Genomic DNA, 10,059 nt, shown 5'->3' with positions numbered 1-10,059 from the left:
TGATGAAAAGACCAGAGCTTAATGGAAAACTTGATCTTCAAATGTAAGACTCAAGAGATGCATAAAAAGGTAAAAAGGAAAAAAAAACTGTCATTAAATAAGGGAAAACCCTTTACATGTCTACATGGGAAGATGACACTTGTAATTCTTGAGAACTGTCACTTTATCATGACATTTAGAAGGGATATAGACAAAGGATATGGGTACAAATTTACATTGATGTGATGATAAAAAAACCTAATTATAGAGTGAAAAAATTGTAATGGGAGGAGGAAAGGAGAAGGCAGAAAAGGGTAAATTGCATTGCATGAAGAGGAACAAAGATATATTACCATAGAAGGAAAGAAGGGAGGGAGATGAGCATTGTTTGAATTTTTATCTTATCAGATTTGGCTCAAGGAGGAAATAACATACTCAGGTATAGAAGTCTAACTTGCCCTACAGCCAGTAGGAGGGGAAAGGGGAAAGGAAATGAAGGGTGTGGGAATGGAGAAGGGAGGGAAGAAGTAGTAAGGGAAAAGGGAAAGAAAAAAGAGAGGAGAGAGGTAAGATTGAGGGAAGCAGTGGTTAAAAGCAAAAGTCTTTTGAGGAGGGAAAGGAGGAAAGGAGAAATAAAAGCACAAGGCAGGGAGAGGATGGAGAGAAAGACAGATAGTAATCATAACTGTAAATGTGAATGGGATGAACTCTCCCATAAATTGGAAGCAGATAGCAAAATGGATTAAAACCATAATCAGCCAACATGTTGTTTGAAAGAAACACAATTCAAACAGATGGATACACACAGGGTGAAGGTAAAAGACTGGAGTAGAATATATTATGCTTCGGCTGAAGTAAGAAAAAAAGCAGCAGAGGTAGTAATCCTGATCTCAGACAAAGCAAAAGCAAAAAGACATCTAATTAAAAGAGATAAGGAAGGAAACCATATCCTGCTAAAAGACACCATAGACAGTGAAGTAATATTACTAAACATAGATGCACCAAGTTGTAAGGCATCTAAATTATTGGAGGAGAAGTTACAGGAGTTATAGGTAGAAATAAAGAGCAAAACTGTGCTAGTGAGGGAGCTCAACCTCCCACTCTCAGAATTAGATAGATCTAAACTCAAAATAAACAAGAAAGAAGTTAAGGAAGTGAATAGAACTTTAGAAAAGTTAGATATGGTAGACCTCCAGAGAAAACTGAATGGTGGTAGAAAGGAATATACCTTTTTCCCAGCCATACATGGCACTTACACAAAAATTCACCAAGTATTAGGGCATAAAACTTCCCAGTCCAGTGCAGAAAGGCAGAAATAGTTAATGTATCCTTTTGAGGTCATGATGGAATGAAATTTATATATAATAAAGGGCCATGGAAAGATAGATTAAAAATTAATTGGAAACCAAATAACCTAATCATAAAGAATGAGTGGGTCAAACAATAAATCATAGAAACAATCAATAACTTCATTTGAGAGAATGACAATCATGAGACAACATACCAGAACTTATGAGATGCAGTAAAAGTGGTTCTTAGGGGAAGTTGTATATCTCTAAATGCTTATATGAATAAAATAGAGAAAGAGGAAAGCAATGAATTGGACATTCAACTAAAAAAGCTAGAAAAAAGAACAAATTAAATATCCCCAACTAAATATAAACCAGAAATTCTGAAAAACAAAGGAGAGATTAATAAAATTGAAATTAAGAAAACTACTGAAATAATAAATAAAATAAGAGCTGGTTTTATGAAAAAACAACAATAAAATGGATAAGCCTTTAGCTAATTTGATTAAAAAAAGAAGGAAGAAAACCCAATTACCAGTATCAAAAAATGAAAAGGGTGAATTTGCCACCAATGAGGAGGAAATTAAAACAATACTAAGAACTATTTTGTCCAACTGTATGCCAATAAATTTGACAATCTTAGTGAGATGGATGAATATTTACAAGAATATAAATTGCCAGATTAACAGAAAAGGGAGTAAAATACTTAAATAACCCCATCTCAGCAAAAGAAATTGAACAAGCCATCGATGAATTCCCTGGGAAAATATTTCCAGGACCATATGGAATTACAAGTGAATTCTATCAAACATTAAAAGAATAATTAATTCCCATACTATATAGAAATTTGCATAAATATGCAAAGAAGGAGTCCTACCAAATTCTTTTTAGGATACATATAGGGTACTGATCCCTAAACCTGGAAGAGTTAAAACAGAGAAAGGAAATTGTAGACCAATTTCCTTAATGAATATAGATGCAAAAATTTTAAATAAAATATTAGAAGATTTCTGCAACTTATCATGAGAATAATACTCTGTGGCCAGGTAGGATTTATACCAGGAATACAGAGCTGGTTAATTATGAGCAAAACTATCAGTGTAACTGATCATGTCAGCAACAAAACTAACAGAAACCATATGATTATTTCAATAGATGCAGAAAAACATTTTGATTATTAAAAACCCTAGAGAGCATGGAAATAAATGGATCATTCCTTAAAATGATAAGTAGCATCTCCCTAAAACCATCAACAAGCATTATATCTAATGGGGATAAGGTTGGAGCATTTCCAATACGATTGGGTATGAAACAAAGATGTCCATTGTCACCACTGTTATTCAATATGCTACTAGAATCATTAGCTTTAGCAATAACAAGAAAAAGCAATTGAAGGAATTAGAGTAGGCAAAGAAGAAAGTAAGTTATTACTCTTTGTGGCTGATATTTTAATATATTTAGAGAATTCCTGGGAATCAAATAAAAAAGCACTTAAAATAATAATTAACATCAGCAAAGTTGAAATATATAAAATAAACCCTCATGAAGAGAAGTTCCATTTAAAGTTACTGTAGACATTACAAAATATTTGGGATTTTACCTGCCAAAACAAACCCAGGAACTATATGAACACAATTACAAAACACTTTACACACAAATAAAATTAGATCTAAATAATTGGAAAAACTTCAGTTGCTAGTGGGTAGGCCAAGATAATTTAATAAAATAGAAATGACAATCCTACATAAATTAATTTACTTATTCAGTGTCTTACCAAATAAGCTACAAAATTTATTTTATACAACTAGAAAAAATAGTAACAAAATTCATCAGGAAGAACAAAAGTTCCACAATATCAAGGGAATTAATGAAAAGAAATGCTAGGGAACATGGCATAGCCAGAGGAGATCTTAAATTGTGTTATAAGACAGCAATGATCAAAACTACTTGGTACTGGCTAAGAAATAGAGGTGTGGATCAGTGGAATAGGTAAAGTACTGGAGACACAGTAGTCAATGACTATAATAATCTACTATTTGATAATCCCAAGACCCCAGCTGCTTGGATAAGATCTCACTATTTCACAAAAACTGCTTGGAAAAATGGCAAATAGTACTGCAGAAACTGCAGATAGACCAACATCTTAGATCATATATCAAAATAAGTTAGAGAGATAAAAGAAAAAAATGGTAAAAGATTACTGATGAGAACAAATCTTTAAAAAGGAAAATTATCAAAATGGTTAATGAGGTACAGAACCTAATTGCAGACTAAGATTGGCCAAATGGAAAAGGAGATACAGAAGCTAAATGAAGAAAACAATTTGTGAAAAATTAGAATTGGGCAAGTAGAAGCTAATGACTCTATGAGCCATCAAGAATCAGTCAAATAAAATCTAAAGAGTGAAAAAATAGAAGAAAACATAAAATATCTCATTGGAAAAGCAACTGACCAGGAAAATAGTATTGTGGAGCCACAGTCAGGATGTAGCAGCTTCCACATTAAAGGATTGGAGGGCTTGGAAAATAGTATTCCAGAGGGCAAAGGAGCTAGGATTAAACCCACTCAGTAAAACTGAGTATTATCCTTCAGGGGAAAAATAGGTATTCAGTGAGAGAGACTTTCAAGGATTTTTGATGAAAAAAAAAGCTGAATAGAAAATTTGACTTTCAAATTCAAGACTCAAGAGAAGCATAAAAAGATAAACAAGGGAAATCATAAGGGACTTGAAGTTAAACTGTTGACATTCCTACATGAGAAGATGATATTTCTAACTTAGAAGACCTTCCTTATAGTTATGGTGGTTAAAAGGAGTTTATATAGGCAGAGGGCACTGGTATAAATTGAATATGAAGGACTGATATCTAAAAAATAAAATTAAGGAGTGAGAGAGAAATGCACTGGGAGAAAGGGAGAGTTATCTCACATAAAAGAGGCAAGAAAAGAAAGGTTTTAGAGTGGAGAGGAAGAGGAGGAAGGTGAAGAGGAGTGAGTGAAACTTACTCTCATTAGAATTGGCTTAAAGAGGGAATAACATATGTGTGCAATTGCGTATAGAAATCTATTTTACCCTACAAGAAAGTAGGAGAGGAAGGGGATAAGAAAAGGGTTTCATGATAGAAGGGAGGGCAGATTGGGGTAGGGGTTAGTCAGAAGCAAAACACTTTAGAGAAGGGACAGGGTGAAAGGAGAGAGAGAGAGAATAGAATAAATAGGGGTACAGAATGGAGAGAAATACATTTTGCAATAGTAACTATGAGAAACATTTGAAACAAGTTCCTTTGATAAAGGCTTCATTTCTCAAACTGATAGTGATCTGAATCAAATTTGTAAAAATAAGAGCCAGAGACTTCCGGGGGTGGAGCCAAGATGGCAGCTGGAAAGCAGGGACTTGTGTGAGCTCCCCACCACGTCTCTCCAAAAACCTATGAAAAATGGCTCTGAACAAATTCTGGAACTACAGAACCCACAAAATAGCAGAGGGAAGCAGGGTTCCAGCCCAGGACAGCCTGGATGGTCACTGGATGAGGTCTATCAGGCACGGAGTGGAGGGGAGCAGAGCTCAGCATGGGAGGCAGCAGGACCAGCCAGACCAGGAGCTGGGCAGAACAGGCCCTAGCACCCTGAATCAGTGAGCTGCAGCAGTTACCAGACTTCTCAACCCACAAACACCAAAGACAAGAGAGAAGGTTAGTGGGAATAGCTGCGGGGGACAGAGTTCGAAGTTCGGCCACTGCCCCAGGGGCAGTGGGGGAGGTGCAGTTACAGAACTACAGCTGCAGTTATTTCCAGCCCCAGGCCCATGTAGTGGGAGGAATTAAGTGGCGGATCAGAGCAGGAGTCCAGAGCCTGCTGAAGATTTGCATCAGGTCCAGGTTGGTGGTTCTTGAGGAAGGAGGAGTGCTGGGGTGGCAGGGCTGGCTCTATAGAAATAGCTCTGAAAACAATGGCACATCCCCTCAAACTTGGAAGAAAGTACTTTTTTGCTCTACAAGCAGTCATACCACGACGAAAAACTCAAGGGTCAAGTAAGTTGGCTGAGAACATGGCCAGGCAGGGAAAACGCACCCAGATTCAGTCTCAGACTTTGGAATCTTTCTTTGGTGACAAACAAGACCAAAACATATGGCCTGAAGAAGTCAACAAAGTCCAAAAGCCTACACCAAAAGCCTCCAAGAAAAACACGAACTAGTCTCAGGCCATGGAAGAGCTCAAAAAGGATTTGGAAAAGCAAGTTAGAGAAGTAGAGGAAAAATTGGGACGAGAAATGAGAATGATGCAAGAAAACCATGAAAAACAAGTCAACGACTCGCTAAAGGAAACCCCAAAAAATAGTGAAAAAAATATTGAAGAAAACAACACTTTAAAAAATAGACTAACTCAAATGGCAAAAGAGCTCCAAAAAGCCAATGAGGAGAAGAATGCCTTGAAAGGCAGAATTAGCCAAATGGAAAAGGAGGTCCAAAAGACCACTGAAGAAAATACTACCTTAAAAATTAGATTGGAGCAAGTGGAAGCTAGTGACTTTACGAGAAATCAAGATATTATAAAACAGAACCAAAGGAATGAAAAAATGGAAGGCAATGTGAAATATCTCATTGCAAAAACTACTGACCTAGAAAATAGATCCAGGAGAGAGAATTTAAAAATTATTGGACTACCTGAAAGCCATGATCAAAAAAAGAGCCTAGATATCATTTTTCAAGAAATTATCAAGGAGAATTGCCCTGATATTCTAGAGCCAGAGGGTAAAATAGAAGTTGAAAGAACCCACAGATCGCCTCCTCAAATAGATCCCAAAAAGAAATCTCCTAGGAATATTGTTGCCAAATTCCAGAGCTCCCAGGTCAAGGAGAAAATACTGCAAGCAGCAAGAAAGAATCAATTTGAATATTGTGAAAAAACAATCAGGATAACACAGGATCTGGTAGCTTCCACATTAAGGGACCAAAGTGCTTGGAATACAATATTCCGGAGGTTAATGGAGCTCAGATTAAAACCTAGAATCACCTACCCAGCAAAACTGAGTATCATGCTCAAAGGCAAAATACCAATTTTCAATAAAACAGAAGACTTTCAAGCTTTCTCATTGAAAAGACCAGAGCTGAACAGAAAATTTGACTTTCAAACACGAGAATCAAGAGAAACATGAAAAGGTAAACAAGAAAGAGAAATCATAAGGGACTTACTAAAGTTGAACTGTTTTGTTTACATTCCTGCATTGAAAGATGATGTGTATGATTCATGAGACCTCAATATCATAGTAGCTGAAAGGAATATGCATATGTATATATGTGTATACATATATATATATATATATATACATATGTGTGTGTCTATGTATGTATATTTGTAGGTATATATATATATATATATATGTATATGTAGTATATATATATATATACACATGCACACAAAGGGCACAGGGTGAGTTGAATGTGAAGGGATGATATCTAAAAAAATAAAATCAATTTAAAGGATAAGAGAGGAATATATTGAGAGAGGGAGAAAAGGAGAGATAGAATGGGGTAAATTATCTCGCATAAAAGTGGCAAGAAGGAGCAGTTCTGTAGAGGAAGAGGGGGCAGGTGATGAGGAATGAGTAAATCTTCCTCTCACTGGATTTGACCTGAGGAGGGAAATACATACACACTCTATTGGGTATCTTACCCCACAGAAAAGAAGGAGGAAGAATATAAAAAAGGGGGGACGATAGAAGGGAGGGCAGATGGGGAGGAGGATAATCAAAAACAAACACTTTCCAAAAGGGACAGGGTCAAGGGAGAAAATTCAATAAAGGGGGATAGGTTAGGAAGGAGCAAAACATAGTTAATCTTTCACAACATGAGTATTGTGGAAGGGTTTTGCATAATGGTACACATGTGGCCTATGTTGAATTGCTTGCCTTCTTAGAGAGGGTGGGTGGGGAGGGAAGAGGGGAGAGAATTTGGAGCTCAAAGTTTTAAAAACAGATGTTCAACAACAACAACAACAACAAAAGTTTTTGCATGCAACTAGGAAATAAGATACACAGGCAATGGGGCATAGAAATTTATCTTGCCCTATAAGAGAAGGGAAAGGCGGGTGGGAAGGGAGTGGGGTGACAGATGGGAGGGCTGACTGGGGAATGGGGCAAGCAGAATATATGCCATCTTGGAGTGGGGGTAGGGTAGAAATGGGGAAAAAATTTGTAATTCAAACTTTTGTGAAAATCAATGCTGAAAGCTAAATATACTAAATAAATTTAAAAAATAAGAACCATTCCCCAACTGATAAATAATATAGATAAAATCAATTTTCAGGTAATCAAAGCTATCAATAGCCATATGAAAAAACATATCCTAACTCAATATTGATTGGAAAAATGCAAAGTAAAACAATTCTGAGGTACTACCTCATACCTAGTAGATTGGCTAATAGGACAGAAAGGTAAATGATAGATGTTGGAGGTTATGTGGGAAAAATGAGACATCGATGCACTATCTGTGTTGTGAACTGATTCAATCATTCTACAGAAGAATTTGGAACTATGCCCAAAGGACTATTAAAGCATGAATGTGCTTTGACCTAGCAATACTGGTAATAGGTTTGTATCCCAAAAAAGATAAAAAAACAACAACAACAAGGAAAAGAATCTATATGTTCAAAAATATTTATAGCAGCTCTTTCCTAGGGGTAAAGCATTAGAAATTGAGGGGATGCCCATCAAATGTGGAATGGCTGAACAAGTTGTTGTATGTGATTATGATGGAATACTATCATCCTATAAGAAATGATGAGTAGGATGTTCTCAGAAAAACCTAGAAAGACTTGCATGGACTGATACAAATGTACTGTGTACAAAGTAACAGCAATATTGTAAGATAATCAGTTGTGAATGACTTAGCTATTCTCATGATACCATGATCTAAGCCAAGCCTGAAGGATGTATTATGAAAAATGCTATCCATCCCTAGAAAGAACTGATGGTGTCTGAATACAGGCTGCAGCATACTTTTTTTAAACTTTCTTTATTTTTCTTGAGTTTTTTTGTCTATGTTTCCTTTCACAACATGGCTGTTATATATTTTTTTAATTTAATATATTTATTTAACAAAATTAGTTTTCAGCATTGGTTTTCACAAGAGTTTGAATTACAAATTTTCTCCCCATTTCTACCCTCCCCCCCCACTCCAAGATGGCGTATATTCTGGTTACCCTGTTCCCCAGTCAGCCCTCCCTTCTGTCACCCCACTCCCCTCCCATCCCCTTTTCCCTTCCTTTTTTGTAGGGCAAGCTATATTTTGCATGACTACACATGTTTAACCTATATGAAATTGCTTGCCTTCTCAGTGAGGAGGGTTGGGGAGGGAGTTAAGGAGAGAATTTAGAACTCAAAGTATTAAGGACAAATATTAAAAATTGCTTTTACATGTAACTGGGCAAAAATAAAATACTAAATAAATACCAAAAAAGGGAAAAAAATTCCAGATGGTTACAGATGGTGAAATTTTATCTTTTAAATTCATGTCCAAATCCATATACTTCATTTACTGTAAGTCTTGTGATTCTATTTTGGCTATGATTCAACCCAAGAACTATGTGGTTATGATTAATATTCTTACCTTTGGAACATTTGAGGAAATTGGATGCCAACCTTGTTGCTGATTGAATGAATGATCAACGTTTTGCTAGCCTGACTACTGGCTCTTTAGCTCTAGAGACATTTAAGAGTTAAACCATTTATTCCATCCATACTAATATAGGGGTTTCCCCCTGGCTTGTGTTCAGCATGTTTCCAATGCCCGTTCATTTTTTTTCATGAGTTAGTCACACAAATAAGGAGATCTGCTTCTCAAAAGATGACCTTACTGGCCCCTTCTAACTGTCTAGCCAGTCACAGTCTCAGTCCATGATAGAATCCATTCCCCTAATGAGTGCATCAGGGATGTTACTACTTAGCAGTAAATGGATCCAAATTCTAAAACTTTGTCTAGGCAATAGTCAGAAGGGAGGGCTTCTAGTAAAATTAATAGCCTACTTGTGCTTTTTTTCTCCCAATGTATTATTGAAATGGTGTTCTTTCAAGGTTACACAGCTGGTTTAATGCTGATTATGTTTTAAGCCAGTCTGTGTAATTAAATTGGATAGAAATGAGTGTAGGGTTATTCATGACAGCAAAGATGCCAAGAACAGTACAACAAAGGCCACTTACTGATAAAAGGAAAGAAGGAAATATAAATGTAATGGAAAACTAATAGTTGTAGACTTTCTTTGCTCATTTGCAGTGGGAATTGGTTTTGTTAAAATATTTCATATTCTTTCCTTTTCTGTTTTACATATTAAAACAAATATCATATTCATATTCTGTTATCTTTTCTACACTGGGTATACACTAATTAGGAAAAAACAAATTATTATTATTGTTTTAGCTTTATGAACTTCATCATACAGGAGTTAATTAAATGGGGTAATATTTTTATAGATGTTCCTTAAGCCCAGGTTGGACCACACTCAACAAAATGTCAGTCTCCTACTCAAAAAACTCTAGTGGTTTCATATTGCCTCTAAGATAGAATTCCAACTCTTCTTTCTAACATTAAAATCCATTTATATGCTGATTTCATCCTTTCCAGGTTGTTCTTATGTTGCTATCATTCACGTATTCTTTTTCCAGCTAACCTGGACTACTTGTTTCCAGGACATGACATTTCATCTTTTGTCTCTAACCTTTTGCATAGAATGTCCCCCATGGCTAGAATGAATTCCATCACATCCTTTACCTTTTAGAATCTCTAGCTTTTCTAAGCCT

Source organism: Trichosurus vulpecula, chromosome 8, assembly GCF_011100635.1.
Source record: "Trichosurus vulpecula isolate mTriVul1 chromosome 8, mTriVul1.pri, whole genome shotgun sequence".
Lineage (NCBI taxonomy): Eukaryota > Metazoa > Chordata > Mammalia > Diprotodontia > Phalangeridae > Trichosurus > Trichosurus vulpecula.
The sequence above is the reverse complement of the archived record's forward strand: the minus strand, read 5'-3'. Positions refer to the sequence as shown.